Genomic DNA, 19,237 nt, shown 5'->3' on the forward strand with positions numbered 1-19,237 from the left:
TTAGCTTTTTTCTTTCATCCAATTACAATCACTTTAAAAAATTATTAAAAAAATTATATATGTTGAACAGTGATCTCCAAATTTTCTCATGAATAGTAATATTTTCTTTCTGTTCCATGCATAACCACAGTCTAAAAAATAGAAAACACACTCACATTATTTAAATAACCAGTTGGGAATGCTCTTAATTGTACATATTGTGTTTATTAGGTTTTACTTGTTTATGAGTCACTAGGCTGAGATAAGCTTTACTCGAGTTATATCATGTATATATTGAAAGATCTCTTAGATTGAATAAAGTCAAATATTTGTCATTTGGGTGTTCATTGGTTCGATTTTCGGTTTTTTCTGTTTGATATTCTCTTCGATCGAAACGAAACCACATACAAGTTCGATTTTCAATTGAGTAAGCCTAATACCTTTTTAATTTTTATCTTTCGATACCATTATATTTGTTACTCAACTGTATTAGACTTTGGACTTTGGAGTATAAGATTAGGCTAAAGATGTAATTAAACTAAGATAAATGTAAACTCAAAAATAACCATTATTTTATAGTCGGCATATTTGATTCGAAACGAAATCAAGTTTCTGAAACCAAGAACCGGATTGGTTTCGACAAAAAACAGAACGTGTAACTCGATTCGGTTGTCAACGACTTCAACCTTCAACTAAGGTCAGCTATATGGGAGCTTTTAGTTAAATCTCTTAGCTTTCTTTGGTTGAAGGCTCGGTCAAAAAAATTAGGAATAAATTGGAGAAAATGGTTGAACTTTGATGTTTAATTTTGTTTGTTGTTTCTTTGTTTGTTTCAGCCTTGCTAGTTGCCTACTAGCGAGTTTGTCATGTTTTTAATAAAAGTTGTCGTTCTAAAAAAAATGGAGTTTTTAATTATTCCTCGTGATAAAGTCCAACAAACTCTCAAGCAACACGTACCTAAGATCACATGGCAAATGGTGTCCACGTGGGGCAAAAACATGATAATGTTATGAAACCAATAGAATCCATATTGGACCATTGACGTAACACATAGCGAATAAGTTGTAGACTTGTGGCCGCTGTGGCCTTCTAGAAATTATATCGATTTTACCGTTTTATTATTAACTATATTTAGATAAAATTGAAAACTTATAATACTATTGATTTATTAATCATGAAATTAGTTTAGCTTATAAATTTAAAAAATTTATCTTCGTACTGTATGAAAATGAAAAAAGAAATACAACTCCAGCAAGGTCTTCCTATCAATCTCATGGCTGATATCGGTTGATCACCCTCATCGACTCGTTGAGCGCAAATAAGAAATGCAGGGTATAAGCGAGAGTCTAAGTAACTGAATGAGAATGCATTACCTTATCCTAGAGAATTTACCAGATGAATTAGGGTTGATATCACTATCACGTGATGGTGGGCATGAATGACGGTGTAATCGTTCCAACAGCGTGTCTCTATTCATATTGGAGGAGATAAACATTTCTTTTACCATGCGGTATTTTTCTGCCACATAGCCATAACATAATTCTTAGGCCGGTTCAACTAACTTAAAGGCTTATGGTTTGAATTCTTAGGTCGGCCGTACCTCATCAATATGAAATTTCTAATTAATTTTCTTTGGCTTCTTATATGAACATGTATTACAATTTATTTTTTTCATATTATATGTGCATAGTCGTACTTTCTCTAAATAAGTATTTTTATGGTGTGAATCACCTTTTTTTTACAGTATTCATTGCCGATCGTGTCATCAATCATCAATGTGAGCAATGCTGTTGAGACCGGACAGGTTCGGCCGATCCGACCGAGCTTCGGTCTATTGACCGGTCCGGCTCTATGCAGCTCAGTTCCTAGAGAACTGGCCGGTCCAGATCGAAAAATCGGACCGGTTGAACCGGCTTTACTATTAAAAAAAAAAATTTTGAAAAATTTAATTTTAGCCCTAACAGCCATTTTTTAGACGAAAGTTGTTTGGCCGGTAGAACTGGTTAAACCGGTTACCCGTCCGGTTTACTATCCAATCCGGTTATGAAAACACTGAATGTACGTGAGTCTCTTTGAGATCTTACGATTTCACAATTCACCTACGAATGATTACAGATTGTGTTCATGGGTTGGAATTGCTGGATTGGGCTCTAATGATAGTGGACACAAAAGTCTTCACCACATATCAATCACTCTTGTCCAATTTATTAACAAACTGAACCTCGTCCATTTCGACCAGTATCGTTACATGCTTACATGAATCAATTTGAATTTGAACTTTTTTCACTGTATTACACGAGTAATAAATGATCAATTATGCCTGATTAAATGATGCGTGTCAGTGACTCGAACCAGTCAAACTATCCAAATTCTTACATCATCATTTGCTGTTATTTAGTGAAAAATAGAACTTCAATATTGTGGCTTTGGTAATAATTGTTAGGAACAAAGCGGCGCAACGAAACAACACACGAACAAGCATACACGATTATACACGCAGTAAATAGAAAATATAAACGATAAACACGACACAAGAATTTAACGTGGTTCGGTCCCCGCGAGGGGACCTACGTCCACGAGCTGCAACTAGGTTATTTCATTGATTAGGTGCACAGATTACAATTACATAGCGAGGGTATATATAGATATAAAACTAGGGTTAAAGGCTTAACCAACAAGAAACAATAACGGGCCAGGCTTTTGTTCTCCTTGTCACCAATTTAAGCCTAAGCCCAAAGCCTTCACAAACCCAACAATCTCCCACTTGAAGGCCTTACGCGAACCGCAACAGCCACCCAAACAAAACCCTGAACCCAGTAACTCCAGTAATCATTAATTAATAACTTGAATCCACCGAGCCTCCAGTTCCAAGAACAAGCTAAAACTTCAACAATGGAAATTCTCCAAGCCTTCAGTTCCCTATGAACAAGCTAAGATTTCAACAATCCAATCCACCTAGTTGCAGCGTCCGGCCTTTGCAGTAGTTATCCAAAAGGCCCATTGAAGCGCCCCAGCTCCAATACAGTCATCACAGACCCAGTCATGACAAAACCCGCAATGATTCATCTTCAATATCAACCGGCACCTACTTACTCACACAACCGCCTCCAGAGACTTCCAGAAGAAAGAAACACTCTCCTAATACAGCAAGCACCCAAGAGAGAATTTTCATTCGGAATTCCGGTCTTAAAACCCCAACGTCATTGTGTAATTGTACCTGAACACTCTCGTGCTCCCACTGTTACCAAATCCCCGCCAAGGTTTAAACCTCCGAATATGCTCAAGCTGACATCCTTGTGGCTCCAGGATTCATGCTTGCATTATGAACCCACTTAGCTCTACCCGATGTAGCGAGCCAAGACTTTTACAACTCTAGAAAAGTCTTCAATAATAGATTCGTCGATGCTTCATTGAGGTAGGTAATAAGAAAATGAAGCAAAACAGAATCTCGAACCCAAGAGTCTTCAATGCCTTCCACTGAGCCCCAATGCATTACTACCGACACATTCTCAGAAGCAGAATTTATAATTTATGGACATCGACTCAAAAGAATGTCCCACACCTTCATGCAACACCACCAAGTCAACCTATGCTCAGCTCCCACTGTCTCTATTATTCCAACCAATGGCAAGACAACACTCATGAGTCGAATCTCCACTCGTACTTCCCTAGCGAAAACCTTCACCCAGTATCGGTACAAAAGATTCCTCAAATGTCAAACCACTGATCACCACCGAACAAGAATAGCTTAATAGTTCCACTAGCTAATAGGCAAATGGTTATAAAAACAGTCGAGCTTCCAACAAGAAGCAAGCGGTACCAAGGGTTCTATGACCGTAAACACGATCAGTTAACGCAAACCCTAACCGAAAGATCATCCAAACGAGCAATAGATCACATGACTTGTCACTAACCTCTTTTTTCACTTATGTCGTCACCAGCGCACCCACTGGTTCAATTTTCTCCAAGTTTATCCATCACCAGTACCACATCCAAGTTCCCATGACAAACTAATCAACCGAAATCCATAACTGTCGAACATTCCGATCATAACCATCTTGTCTTCAATTATAACAACAACAAAGAAGAACAAAATCGGAAATAGTGAATAGACACAACAATGGCACGGGCCTGAACTTCACGATTGTTCAACTGAACAATGTCAATCAAACCAATTTGCTCCTGCAATAACCGACTAATCAAGTAACTGAAAAAATAAACCGTAACAATTACCTCAGATTATCTCTTGCAGACAAATCTAAGCTCGGAACGCTGAAACATCACAAAACCCAATTTCTCAAATTTTCTGGTTGATAATAAATGTCAAAACCCGAACTTGAAAATATAATTCCAAAAAAAAACCATAATTCTTGGTAAAGTAATATCTCTTTGTCAAACACAACCAAAAATAATGAAAATAGTAAAAAACTACTTCCCTTTTTTTTTTACGTACCATCACCCCATAAGTCCTTGGTTGGACCACACACACATCCCAATAGAACAAAACATGCCAAACCAAAAGAAAGTAAATTTTAACCTTTAATACTTTCTCAATCACGATCATCACCAAAAAAAAAGAAAACAGTGACCTCAAATCAAGTCGGCATCCTCATGTTCCATGACGATAAACCAGGCTACGACTCCGGACACTTCAAACCAATCGCCACTCAACATTCTCCGGCTAACACTAGCGATACCTTTCCGGCCACCTCACAACCTGTATCGATATTCCGGCAACTCCAATATGTCGGCAACTTTTGCCAACACCAACCACCAATCCTAATCGAGATCAGATCCGAACTCCGACAACCGCTACCTTTTGACGATGCAACTGTGATTTGTGAATTCGAAATACACCTCGGCCACACAAACTTTTTTGCTTGACATTGGCCTACAAATTTCTGGCGTCACAAGCTTTCAATCGGCAAGACCGCCAATAACTTGCAAGTTGCAAATAAGGTGCGACAATTCTGATCGTCTATGTCAGATCCAAATCGTAACCCTAACTCAGCCGCCAATCTTGAATTGCTGATCACCGATGAACACGAACTACAAATAAACCAAACTGCGAATCGTTTTCCGTGTACCGTGTGTTCAACGAGCCAAAGCTCTAATACCACTTGTTAGGAACAAAGCGGCGCAGCGGAACAACACACGAACAAGCACACACGATTATACACTCAGTAAATAGAAAATATAAACGATAAACACGAGACAAGAATTTAACGTGGTTCGGTCCCTGCGAGGGAACCTACGTCAACGGGCTGCAACTAGGTTATTTCATTGATTAGGTGCACATATTACAATTACATAGCGAGGGTATATATAGATATAAAACCAGAGTTAAAGGCTTAACTAATAATAAACAATAACGGGCCAGGCTTTTGTTCTCCTTGTCACCAATTTGAGCCTAAGCCCAAAGCCTTCACAAACCCAACAATAATATTTCACATATTAATTAACTTCAAAACCGAGCTTGCAAATGTAAATCACTCACGATTTAAAAATGGATGGTTTGTTAATTGAATAATAATATTTTTATGGGCTTTTTAAGTTGCTGGATTAATAGATTACATGGCAAGTACTAGAATGGAATTGCCAACAACACAAACCTTCGAAGGTTCTTGGGAAAAAGTAAAGGTTATATAAAAGAGATGAAAGAAGACCCTAATTTGCCTCAATCTTCTATTAGTTTCATAAAAACTAGGGCTAATTGTGTTGATTGTAGATTTAATTTGTAGATTAATTTTTTTGAGGTGAATTGTGAGTGAAAGATCAGTGTCTTTGATTTGTTGGTTCAAAATTCTTTTTTAACTTTTTATTGTAACCAATTTTTGAAACTTGTGAAAGGAAATCATGAATGAGTTTGACAATGTTTGATAAAAGTATTGGAATAACTTTCTCCTTCTATCTTAAATGTTCGTATATTGGATTTATCGTAGATGGCCCATGTACCAGCCATTGCGAATGTGATAACAAAAGTAAAAGAATGTTTATAAAGTGAATATCAAATTATTAAAATATAAGTATATTTTATGTAAATCACCTTTGTTATGATGCATAAACAATGTTATATCTTTATTTTGCTAATATGTTATATGGGGTGGGGTGATGTGGTGCTAGTGGAAGGAATGCGGGTATATTACCCTCATGAGGCGTCTCTTGTGAAACCTCAAATGAGGGTATCCAAAATCGGGTGTTATTACCTGATAAAAGAAGAGAGAGTCGTGTGTGTGTGTGGAGAGAGAGAAGAGACTTGAGAATTTTAGAGAGAACTGGTGCAACTTGTTTAAGTGGCTTTGAGGTTAGAAATGATGTAAATGACATGAAAATGTGAGATTGGTAAGGATTAGGGTACTTGAGATTGAGCATCCAATGTTTTAAAAACTGGTACGTACCGTCGGTTGAACTGGTTATACCGGATTTTGGTAAGGCAGCCGTATTTAGAGTCCGGTATTTTTAGGTGGTTTGCTAAAACATCGTACTATCGTTTTTTTTTAATACCGGTTTCAACCGGTAGACTGATTTTAAAACCAAGAGATTTTTGATGTTTTTTGCGGCCCATATTCTTTAAAAATGACCTTTGACCTAGCAGATAAAATTAAAACGAGTAAATAAAGTAAACTAGTTAATCAATCAATTGTGTATCCAGCAAATCTAAGGTTGGTTTCTTTACATATTTTTTAATTGATTAATTTCATATATAAAGTATAAGCTTCTTATTTGACCGGATCATTGTTCATGTGCTATATTTGGTTTACGTGTAATGTTTATTAATGTACTTTAGGTTATTTATTGAGTTGAAATTGTATTTATATGGAATTATAGGGTAAACTATTCAATATAATCAAACTTCCGGATACAATCCGGTTCAACCAGTTATACTATTTTTGAACCAAACTCGATATAAATAAAATACTGGCTTGTAAAACATTGTGAGCACCCTCTCTCCCTAACATTATTATAACTATGATATTTCATAAAAATATATAAATTAATGCGAGAGAAAAGAGTATACATACTTGTAAATTGTAATTCAAAAGGAAGAACAAGAAAAGGACAAAAATTAAATAATTTCTAAAAACAACGCTAGGAACTAGGATGTATAATACGAGCATACCCCTAGCCCTACGGCTACGAGTCTAAAATAAGAGAGATAAAACATCTGATGTATTTTGGCAGGTTTGACAAAGAACTCAGGACAAGAATTAAGCAAATGACGTCACTCCCCCACTAGACATATCATTTTTTTAGAAAAAATTATGAAAATAGTCCAAAATAATTAAGATTTTGAAAATAGTTCAAGAAATTTTCATATTTCATAGATAGTCCAAGTAATTTTATCGGTGCCGATAGGTTTGAAAAAAGTTGAAAAAATCTGATGGTTTTCAAAGGTCCAATACCTAGCTGTCAAGTGTCCCACTACCCACCTACCCCCGATTGTTTTTCGACGTGTCACTCCCCCACTAGACATATCATTTTTTTAGAAAAAATTATGAAAATAGTCCAAAATAATTAAGATTTTGAAAATAGTTCAAGAAATTTTCATATTTCATAAATAGTCCAAGTAATTCTATCGGTGCCGATAGGTTTGAAAAAAGTTGAAAAAATCTGATGGTTTTCAAAGATCCAATACCAAGCTGTCAAGTGTCCCACTACCCACCTACCCCCGATTGTTTTTCAATGAAATCCGTCTGGACCGATAATTTTGGAATGAAAATCATCTCCCATGAAAACCATCTCAAAAAATCATGAAAATCTGTGTTTTTTTGAAATTCAGCTGAACAGATGAATTTCAAATGAATTTCGTCTTCGAAGATAATTTAAAAAAATAAATGCCCCACCAACACCACCACCATTACCCGCCCATCATCATCACACCTTTCCGGTCACCACCCCACCCTCCACCATTGAGATTGATGAGGTAATGAATGAAAACTATATACTCATATCAATCATCATAAACAGATAATAGATAATAATGAGGTTATATGATTACTTTTGCTTGATTCAGTAGTTCAACATTTTACTTTTACATATCAATGAGCAGCAATCTATGTGTATGTGTGTAAATCATGTTTTAGCTTCTGCATCTGTATGTATGTTCATTGTTACGCTTTGATGGAAATCAACGGTTACGGTGGTAACGTAATCTCATCTTCCGTTCGTTTCGGATGGATCTGTCGACGGAAACGAACCTTTACAGTTTACGTAATCGGACTACGGCGGTTAATCTCCGACGGCTGTTTCAATTCCGACGGTGAATCTTCCGGGCGACGGTGTTTGTGTGTGAGTCTGTCCGTGCTTGGACTTGGATAAGGTGGTGGTGGTGGGTGGGGTGGTGGCCGGAAAGGTGTGATGATGATGGGCGGGTAATGGAGATGATGTTTGCCGGAAAAGTGGGAGTGGTGGTGGTGCCGGCGGTGGGTGGGGCTGGTGGCGGGAAAGTGGAGATCATGGCGGTGGTGTTGGTGGTGCATTTTTTTTTAAATTATCTTCGAACACGAAATTCATTTGAAATTCATCTGTTCAGATGAATTTCAAAAAACCACGGATTTTCATAATTTTTGAAGATTGTTTTTATGGGAGATGATTTTCATTCCAAAATATTCGGTCCAGACGGATTTCATTGGAAAACCATCGGGGGTAGGTGGGTAGTGGGACACTTGGCAGCTTGGTATTGGATCTTTGAAAACCATCGGAATTTTTCAACTTTTTTCAAACCTAACGGCACCGATAGAATTACTTGGACTATTTATGAAATATGAAAATTTCTTAGACTATTTTCAGAATCTCTCTCCTATTTTAAACTATTTTCAGAAATTTCATTTTTTAACATTTAGTTTGTATTATTGACGGGCTACTGACCCATCCTTTCAACTTTATTTTCAGAGCATCGGAGACCACCCAATGAGAAAACCCATAATAGATTAGAAAATCTCATGCCTCAATCTAAAACCCCATCTTTATTGCCATATGTGAGATTTAAACACAGATCGCCTTAACTTAACCATTGAGGAAGGGATCAATAACCAAAAATTTTCATATTATTTACCCAATAACATTTTCTGATATTTGCAATATTACACGTAATAATTTAAAAACTCTTATTAATAAACACTAGTAAAATGAATATACGACTACGTATGTAAATATATAAATGGGATAAATATTGAAAATGAAAAATAATTTGTAAACTTGCTAAAAGCCCGGTAACTAAATGAAGAAACACTAATCGACCCCAGGCAGATTACGGATAATCTGGGGGTTAAATAGATGTTTCCCACGAGGGGTTAGACCCGGCAAAGATGGTTCTTCTGATAACCTGCAAAACAGACACCGTGAGCTCGTCACTGAGAAGGGGGGGTACCTCCTTGTGACCACCCTCCGGCGTGAGAATCAGACTAGATTGCTCTTGAATATAAGTGTATATTAAGAGATTGCTAGAGCAGATATCAGGTATAAGATGTAAGATACAAGATAAGATGAGATGATCATACCATTTGGGGTATTTATAGCCGAAGGTAGGTTTCCAAGAGGGTATAGCCGGTTGAATAGTATTCCTGTTCTACCAACTGTGGCCTACGCACGTGCCATGCTGGTAGTTGGTGGGTAGGCAGCGGCTGACAGTGACCAGGCCTGCTGTGTACTATTCCTTGTCCACCAACTGCAGGCTATGCACGTGGTATGACAGGAGTTGGTGAGTAGGTAGCGGCTAATAGTGACATACAGTACAAGAGCATGCTGCTCGCCATACTGTTGTCAATGGGCTGTCGTATCTCTGGTCAGATCTTTTGCCCATACCTCGTCAGGTACAGTACAAAAGATCTTCCAGTATCGTACGGACTGGCTCATTTGGGCGGGAGTATTCCCCCTCCCGCCTTTGTGCGGGATTGTTCCCGGCTTTGCTCATTCCTTCAGGTGACTACTGAATTATTGAGAGCTAAGTGCCTTGTGCGTGTAGCCTTGCTGCGCGGGTGGCCTTCCCTGATGGCTTGTATCCGCAGCTGCGGGAACAGGCGGAGTACTTCACCATTGGGAGGCATTTCCTGCGGGAACAGCTTGCGTACTGCGCGTAAGGACGTCACGTCTCTGAGCATGGTGGGTCCTGCGGATCCAGTTGGTTTCTGCGCAGACGTCTCTCTTCAAGGTGAGTCCTGTGGGTCCAACTGGGCTCTGCTGGGACCTACCTCTTCAAGTCCCCCCAGTCCAATGTTCTTCTCATGAGTGTTTAATAAGTGAGGTGAACTTTTGGACTTAAGCAAAGGGTTTTTGAAAAGGGTTTAGTTTTAAGGTTTTCCATGGGGATTCTTCCCGCGGAAGTCCTTATGTCACTTGCAGAAATTCCCGACTTTCCTGCTTGATCTTTGGGTATGATGCGGGTAGGTCTGTAACCTCCTCGCAAGTCAGGAGCGTTGAGACACTTGTGTGGATTCTCCATGAGGTTTTGGTAGTTTTGAACATAGTGATCAATTATGTTAAAACCACCAATTCCATCTTGAAGCTTCAAATAATGTAGTTCTCGACGTTCCCGCTATGCGGGGATGTTATTCCTGTTTCCGCAAGCATTGCCCAGAAGATCCTTCTTGGCTTCAATTCCCTGCAGGTGCTAAGTATGTGAAGGGTTTTGCCTTAACACTGTACTCGCACCTGTCTTACAGTTACTTGGATGCCAAGGTAAGGGGTATTTTCCCGCTTACTTTTGAATCTTTTTGAAATTTTGAAATTCGAAGAGTTGGTGAAAGGATAAGAACAGTCCAAACTGTTGAAACGTCGTCCGACGGTTTCTTCTGACTGTGTCAGGACGTGCAGGAAGTTATGGTGACGTGACAGTATATGGTCATTCCAGACGCTTTTTCAGACGCGTGGGCGCGATTTTTCGGGCACGTGGCCGCGAAATTAATGGCACGCGTCCTTTCAACAGCTGTTGCCAGCTTGCACTTTGCCACGTGTCATAGTTTCACTGCACCTGCGATTTCTCTCTCTTCCGCATTAAATTCATCGCATTAATTGCGATGAGTATATAAAGGGGGAGAGGGTCTCTTGTAATTCACACTTTCACTCTTCTCTTCTTGTAAACGATTTCCGGCGAATACTTTCTGCCAAGCATTCTCCTGAAATCACTCTTCTTTACCTCCAAACCATGTCTTCTACCTACGATTTTGAAGCTGCTGCCGAAGAATCTGACGTGCACGTCGAGATCCCGACGTCTGCGTCTGATAAAGACGATAAGAGCACTGCTGGCGAATGCCAGTGTGCTCTTCCGGCCGACCTCTATCGGTACGTCGTCCGGAAGTTCATGCTCGAGTCGTTCGAGCCTGAGTTTCCGGAGCCACACCAGACGGTGTACGATGCCCCCCAGGGCAAGATAGGGGTGTACGCTGCATTCTTCGTTTATGGGAATCTCAGGTTCCCATTGACGAAGTTTGTATACCGTGTCTTGTAGAGGCACGGCGTGCATCTGACGGAGGTACACCCGATGGCGATAGCCAAGATCCGCCACTTTGAGTGGGTGTGCCTCATTCTGGGCGTGGAGCCCCATCCTGACCGGTTGATGACCTTCTATTCTTGGAGGTGCATCCAGGGGTGGTACACCTTGGTCAATCGGATCAAGGGATTGAAGATCTGCGCTACCGAGCGCAGTCTTCGGTCGTGGAAGCGTGAGTTTTTTTATATCTCCGCTCGCGTCATCCCCCTTGCGATGACCTTTAAGAATGGGAGAGCACTCCCCGCCCTTCACGCCCTCAACTACCAGGAGGCGGAGTGGTTCGCCAAGATCTCCCGGGTCCAGACTCCGGTCTACCGCTTTGCGGAGTCTGGGATGGTGATGCTTGGGATGAGCCGGGTGTGGAAGGAGGCGTCACAGGTTCCCATCGTCCTCGAATACGGTTTGAACTCTGTCCCTTACGGTATGCTCTGTCTTCTTTGTTTATATAGGTTTGTCTTCTAACTGTTTTTCTTTTATTTCAGAGGGGAACGACTTGCAGTCGCTCCTGCATCCGCGGGAGGCTGATAGTCCCGCTCGGATGGGTACTCGTGCTCTAGATGAGAACGAGTTGCCCATCCTTGAACAGACGGCGGATCGGTTCGTGGAGGTCTACCCGCCAGGCCACGAGATCCTGAGCGCCAGGCGGCCAGGTAAGGAGTTATTCAACCCTCGACCCCTCAATGCTGAAATCTCTGCTGGAATTCCTCTAATCTTGTGTTCTGATGAGGAATCCGCAGATGGTCCTCCGTTGGTGCGGAAGAAGAAGGCTGCCGGCGGGAAGGGGAAGGCGAAGGTTGCCTCCACTGCCGATCCGGTGCCTCGGTCTGATTCAGAGACTGAGAGCGAGGAGGTGGCGGGGAACCCTGGTGGTGATAAGACCACTGCTCCGGAGGCTGAGACGACCGTCACCTCCGAGCAGCCCAGGACAACGACGGTGAGCGGCGTGAAGAGGCCGGCTCCATCGGGTTCGTCCCCGCCTGTTCGCACTTTTAGGCTCAAGAAAACCCGTAAGTACAAACTTCCTTTACTTTTTAACTTCATATCTTTCCGCCATTATACTTATATCTTCTTTGTGCAGGCGTGGATGCTACCGCATTCCAGGGTGCAGCGGGGAGGAGCACCTCCGGACCCATGACGGTAGGTTTGGTCAACCTACCTGAGGCGATGACCCAGGCGGCTGCGCCTGCTTCAGTTGTTGGTTCAGTTGCTCACCCAGTTGAGCCAACTGTTCCAACTGCGATGACATCTCCGCCGGCTGTCAGTGCCATATTTACTGAATCTGTTACTGAGCCGGCGGTGACTATTCCTGCGGGTACTTCCGCAGCGGCGACCACGGTTGTGAGTTCACCTCCGGTGAGTTCACCTCCGTTGGTTTCTACCGCGGCGGCCTCCATGCCTCCTCCGACGTCGGCAGCTACGGCCGATCCTCCAGGTATGCTTGGGGCTTCTCGCCAACCTCTGCCTCCTTCCCATCTGCCTGACCTCTTGGATGGATTTCCCTTGGGTTCAGGTGATGGGTTTGGCGGCTATCGGCCTGTTGTCGACCCTACAGGTGCGTAGGGTTCTTTTAGCCTTTTTTTTTATCGTCTTTTCCTAACTGCTTTTTGTTTTTTGCAGTGTCGGATTCCAATGAAGTGTATGTTCCACGATGGAACATCCGCCGAGGAACAACCCTTCGCACGCCTGTAGAGTGCGTGGAGTGGGCTCGTCACGCAGCTCCCAGTGATGCGTTGGGGGAAGCCATGGCTAGCTACCAGGAGGGTAGGCTAACCAATGAGCTTCGGGTTCTCCTGGCCCGGATGCAGCCGCGCGTCGATCTGCTTTGTCGTGAAAACGACAAGTTAAAAGCAGCTCGCATCCAAGAAGTAGCTCAGGCGCGGGCTGTCCGAGAGGAGAATAGGAGGCTTACCGCAGTGGCTGCGGAAAAGGAGAAGGCCTTCAAGGCCCTCGAGGTTGAAGTTCAGGCCCGGCTCGAGGCCCGTTCCAAGGCTGCCCAAGCTGTTAACGAACAGCTTCGGCTGGCTAAGGAAACTGCACGGAACGCAACCGAGAGGGCCACCAAGGCTGAAGCTGTTGCGAGCCTTTACGCCTCGAGAATGAGGAACTTAAAGCCAAACTAGAGGCGCTCCAACAGGCTCATGATGCCTTGGCGATGGAAGACGCCAAGAAGCTCCAAGAGATCTTGGACCAGAGGGGGGTGCTTGACCATACTGAGCGGAAGCTAAAGGGCGTTGAAGAGGCTGCGGCTAAAGAAGTGTTGCTTGCCAACCTTAACAAAAGTGAAGCCGAACGCGCCCGTAACCAAGCTCAAGCTGCCCTCCAGGAAGCTCTGGTTACCAAGGAATGGCTTCTTCGAGAAGCGTTGTCTCAGGTAAGCTTAGCTTCATAATGTCTTCACGCTTTTCTTTGTAAATAGAAAAGGTTTTGATACTTGTATATATTTTTTTTTGTAGGTTGTGCATCGAGTCTTCACGGACACATCATACGACGATGCCATGAGCGCAGCCCTCAACGCTTCTCATGAGGATGGGGAAAAGGCCGGCTTCCTGCTTGGTCTAGGGTTCGTTGAGAAAGGCATCCCGCCTTCCAACTTCCTTTTGTATGATGTGGATACTGAAGCTGTTTATGACCAAGCAGTGAATCAGTATGCCGCCTTCCCGCATCCGGTGGTGGAGAAGGTGAACGAAGTTGCTGCTGCTGATGATGGGCTAGCTATCCTTAAAGCTTTCCTTGAACCGCCACGCTCTACTGATGGTGCTGGTCCAAGTGGAAGTGGTCCTGAAGCTTGATCCTGAAGATCCCTTCCCACTGTTAGGATAGGTTTAGCTTGTATAGATTTATATTCTTGTAGGCGGGTAGTTACCCGGCCATTCTTGTAATGAATATTATGAAATATAAATCTTTGTGCGGGTAAGACCGCTACTTTCACTGGATGACTTGCTTTATAAACGTTATATGACTTGCTCATGCATACTTTAGTTTAAATTAGCAATTTCCCAAGTGTTTAGAATAAGTTAACCTTTGAATGTGGTAGATAATAGGTTGAAGTTTTGCTTCCTCCTTCGTGATTGTGCGGGTAGGACCGTCACTTGCACTTAGTAGGATGGCTAAACTTTACCTATATCTGACCTGCGTGGAGGTTTTCCTCATCTTTTTAGAAATTTTCTAAGTGTTTAGAATAAGTTAACCTTTGAACGTGGTAGATAATAGGTTGAAGTTTTGCTTCCTCTTTCGTGATTGTGCGGGTAGGACCGTCACTTGCACTTAGTAGGATGGCTAAACTTTACCTACATCTAACCTGCGTGGAGGTTTTCCTCATCCTTCTGTTAGAAATTTTCTAAAGTATTTTGAATAAGTTAACCGTTCGACGCGCGGTTGTTAATAGGTTAGTGTTCAGTTTCCTCTATCATGATTCGTGCGGATAGACCGGCACTTTCATTTAGTGTGATGACTGAACATTACCTTTAACTGACCTGCGTGAAGGTTTGCCGTTTTTTGGGTTTATGCGGGTTTTGCCGCCTTCCCCACGCAACGACTTTCCACGTAATTATGCGGTGAGTATCTGCATCAGTGTTGAATAAATTAACCGTTCGACGCGCGGTTGTTAATAGGTTAGTGTTCAGTTTCCTCTATCATAATTCGTGCGGATAGACCGGCACTTTCATTTAGTGGGATGACTGAACTTTACCTTTAACTGACCTGCGTGAAGGTTTGCCTTTTTTTGGGTTTATGCGGGTTTTGCCGCCTTCCCCACGCAACGACTTTCCACGTAATTATGCGGTGAAAACCGGCATATCAGTGTTGAATAAATTAACCGTTCGACGCGCGGTTGTTAATAGGTTAGTGTTCAGTTTCCTCTATCATGATTCGTGCGGATAGACCGGCACTTTCATTGGGATGACTGAACTTTACCTTTAACTGACCTGCGTGAAGGTTTGATTTTTTTGGGTTTATGCGGGTTTTGCCGCCTTCCCCACGCAACGACTTCTTTCACACTTATGTATGCGGTGAAGACCGGCATATCCGTGTGGAAAGTTCATAAGTATAAATGTAAAATCATCAGCGTCGATGTTCTAAGGAGAATCATTTCCATTAGAAGTGGCTCTGGGCCTTTTCTTTACAAATTTGGAATTGATCTACATGCAAACTGTGTAATTGAGCTCCCTTCCATGTTGTTGTGATGGGAGTGCCATCGAGCCGATATGCACCTGGTTCGGGATCTCGTTGTTTACACAGTATGTAGTCTCCGGCATTGAAGCTGCAATTTTATTCGTGTTTTCCCCAGCTGGGGTTCTACACGCATCAGCCTGCTCAGCGTTCGTTACGCCAAGAGGTGTGCGAGCGTCCCATCTCTGACAAATGCTTCGACGATGTCCTTTACGTCTGTGCATTCTTCGGTGTTGTGGCCTTTTGTCCTGTGAAAGTCACAGTATTTGCCCCGATCAGCATTGTGACGATGTCGGATTATTGGAGCCTTTGGCCATGGGAGCTCCTCAGTGGCGAATATCTCGGTGACGCTTTTGGTGAGTGGCGTCCATCAGGAGTTCTGGTTCGACTGTACGTTATCCCTTCCGCCTAACCGATGTTGCAAGCCGGATGAGGTGTCAAAGTTTACCCTTGACTGCCAAATGCCTAGCTTCCGCTTTTTGTTTAGTCGGGCGGTAAGGACGTTGTCTTCTCTTGTTTTCTGGGTGTAGAGGTTTGTGCTCTGGGGGAGATCTCTACCCAGTTGCTTCCCCATTTCCGCAAAGCGTTTAGCTGCTGTCATGATGGCATCCCATGTGGATGGCATGCCATCTTTACCCGTTAAGGTGCGGATGAGCTCTGGGTCGTTCGCGCCCTGGATGAAAGCAGCGCGAACAAGATCTTCGCTAATATTACCCAGACTTAGCTTCTTTGAGTTGAAGCGAGTGATGAAGTCTGGCAAAGATTCATCTTCCTCTCGAATGCATTTGAGGATTGTCCATTGCTCTTAGGTATACTTTCTTTGTTGGCTGAAGTGTTTGCTAAATTTCTGCTGGAAGTCTTCCCAATCGTATATGTGGTGGACCGGTAGACGATCGAACCACGCTCTAGCTGCCCCAATAAGCGTCATTTGGAACATGTAACACCACGTAGGTTCCGTCCAACTACTGACGGTTGCCCCCGCTATGAACCTGTTCAAATGATCGTCTGGATCAGATATACCATCGTAAGTGCCGATGTCGGACATCTGTTTGGCACTTTTCGGGACGATTGCTTCCGCAATGTCCCTTGCAAATTTGGACGTTCCCGCCTTTGCAGCAGTTGGTGTAAATGTTTTGGAGAAGTCACGTGGGTTTCCACCTGCGTTTTTTGGTTTGAAGGTTTCTCCAAAACGCCTTCTCGGTTGGGAGTCCGTTTCCTTACGCTTCCCTTTCGCCCTATGACGAGGGTTTGCGTCACTATCGGATTCCTCCGAATCATTGTCCCAGTACTCTCCGAATTCCTCAGGCTGTTGGAGTGAACGTAAGCGTTCATCCAACTCAGCTTGGAATTCTTTTTGACGTGCCTCCGCCCACGCTTTAACTTCATCGATTGTTTGGCGGGGGAGCCTTGTTCGTTGTCTCTCTAACTGGGTATCGGTGAATCCCAGTGAGCGATTATTTACTGCACTTGCCCCAGCTTGGGTAACCGGGGTAGTGTTCGTAAAAACTGTGTAGTCGCCGGTATTCCCCTCAGTAGCTGGGGTTGTGGTTACCGGAGTTTCTTTAACCATCTTTCCAGAAGTTTGAAAAAACTGAAAAGAAATGAAGTTCTAGCTTTTATGCACGGATGGCGCCAATGAAGAAACACTAATCGACCCCAGGCAGATTACGGATAATCTGGGGGTTAAATAGATGTTTCCCACGAGGGGTTAGACCCGACAAAGATGGTTCTTCTGATAACCTGCAAAACAGACACCGTGAGCTCGTCACTGAGAAGGGGGGTACCTCCTTGTGACCACCCTCCGGCGTGAGAATCAGACTAGATTGCTCTTGAATATAAGTGTATATTAAGAGATTGCTAGAGCAGATATCAGGTATAAGATGTAAGATACAAGATAAGATGAGATGATCATACCATTTGGGGTATTTATAGCCGAAGGTAGGTTTCCAAGAGGGTATAGCCGGTTGAATAGTATTCCTGTTCTACCAACTGTGGCCTACGCACGTGCCATGCTGGTAGTTGGTGGGTAGGCAGCGGCTGACAGTGACCAGGCCTGCTGTGTACTATTCCTTTTCCACCAACTGCAGGCTATGCACGTGGTATGACAGGAGTTGGTGAGTAGGTAGCGGCTAATAGTGACATACAGTACAAGAGCATGCTGCTCGCCATACTGTTGTCAATGGGCTGTCGTATCTCTGGTCAGATCTTTTGCCCATACCTCGTCAGGTACAGTACAAAAGATCTTCCAGTATCGTACGGACTGGCTCATTTGGGCGGGAGTATTCCCCCTCCCGCCTTTGTGCGGGATTGTTCCCGGCTTTGCTCATTCCTTCAGGTGACTACTGAATTATTGAGAGCTAAGTGCCTTGTGCGTGTAGCCTTGCTGCGCGGGTGGCCTTCCCTGATGGCTTGTATCCGCAGCTGCGGGAACAGGCGGAGTACTTCACCATTGGGAGGCATTTCCTGCGGGAACAGCTTGCGTACTGCGCGTAAGGACGTCATGTCTCTGAGCATGGTGGGTCCTGCGGATCCAGTTGGTTTCTGCGCAGACGTCTCTCTTCAAGGTGAGTCCTGCGGGTCCAACTGGGCTCTGCTGGGACCTACCTCTTCACTAAATGACGTTTTTTATTAAATAAAGTGAAAAATGAAAAGTATAACATTATTATTAACACTTTATTTTGTTAACTTTAACAAATAAAAACAAGAAAAATATTAAGTACTAGAATGGTTGAAACTAACACTATTATTATTTTATTATTTTTGACCATATCCATACATTTAGTTGACATTACTATTATTACTATTACTATTATTACTAATATATATAAAGAGAACTTTGGTGCCGCAGGTGTCTGATTGGGTTACTTGACGGCACCTTACTGATCACTGTAGTTTTTTTTTATTGCTTATGTTTTTGTTTTTTGGTTCCGATAACATAACGTGAATCGATCGAATGCCAATTTAGTTTTTCTTTAGTTCCAGTATCGTAACAAACATAAAAGTTGCTGACCGAATTCGCGTAGGTTCACCATATTTTTTTTAGTTCCAAGGTTGTAACGAACGTAACGAACACTACCAAATGTTAAATTTGTTTTTTATTTAGTTCTAATTACCATAACAAACGCGAAGAAGACCAACCAAATTTGCTTAGACTCGCCACCTCAACGTCCGAGATTGACAACGCTCAGGTTTTATCAATGCCCAAGTTTTACCAACCATCGTCACCCCATTGGTTAACCTCAGTTTTTTATACTTTTTTTTGTTTTAGTTCCGACATTTAAAGCACACAATCGAAACCGAAGGAATTCGCATCGACTTACTGTTTCAACGCTTAGGTTTTACCAACGACTGGATTTTACCGATGTGCCCGGCGCAACTCGCCGGGTGACAAACTAGTCAGTAATATTCACAAATATTTTCCCCTAACTAAATTGTAAATCTCGAAAATATCTAAACTCTTTTACATCATCAACTCTAAATATAATTCTAAAATTCTAAATTAAATATGCACATTTTATAAACCTTAATAATTTAAATATTGTATAAAATCCTACGTTACATTTTTTAATTTAATAAGTACGTCCCATAAAAACACACTAAGCA

This window comes from Bidens hawaiensis, unplaced genomic scaffold (genome assembly GCF_021521415.1).
Source record: "Bidens hawaiensis isolate Kalapana, Puna unplaced genomic scaffold, B.hawaiensis_p1.1 tig00034286_1, whole genome shotgun sequence".
In the NCBI taxonomy this organism is placed as follows: Eukaryota; Viridiplantae; Streptophyta; class Magnoliopsida; order Asterales; family Asteraceae; genus Bidens; species Bidens hawaiensis.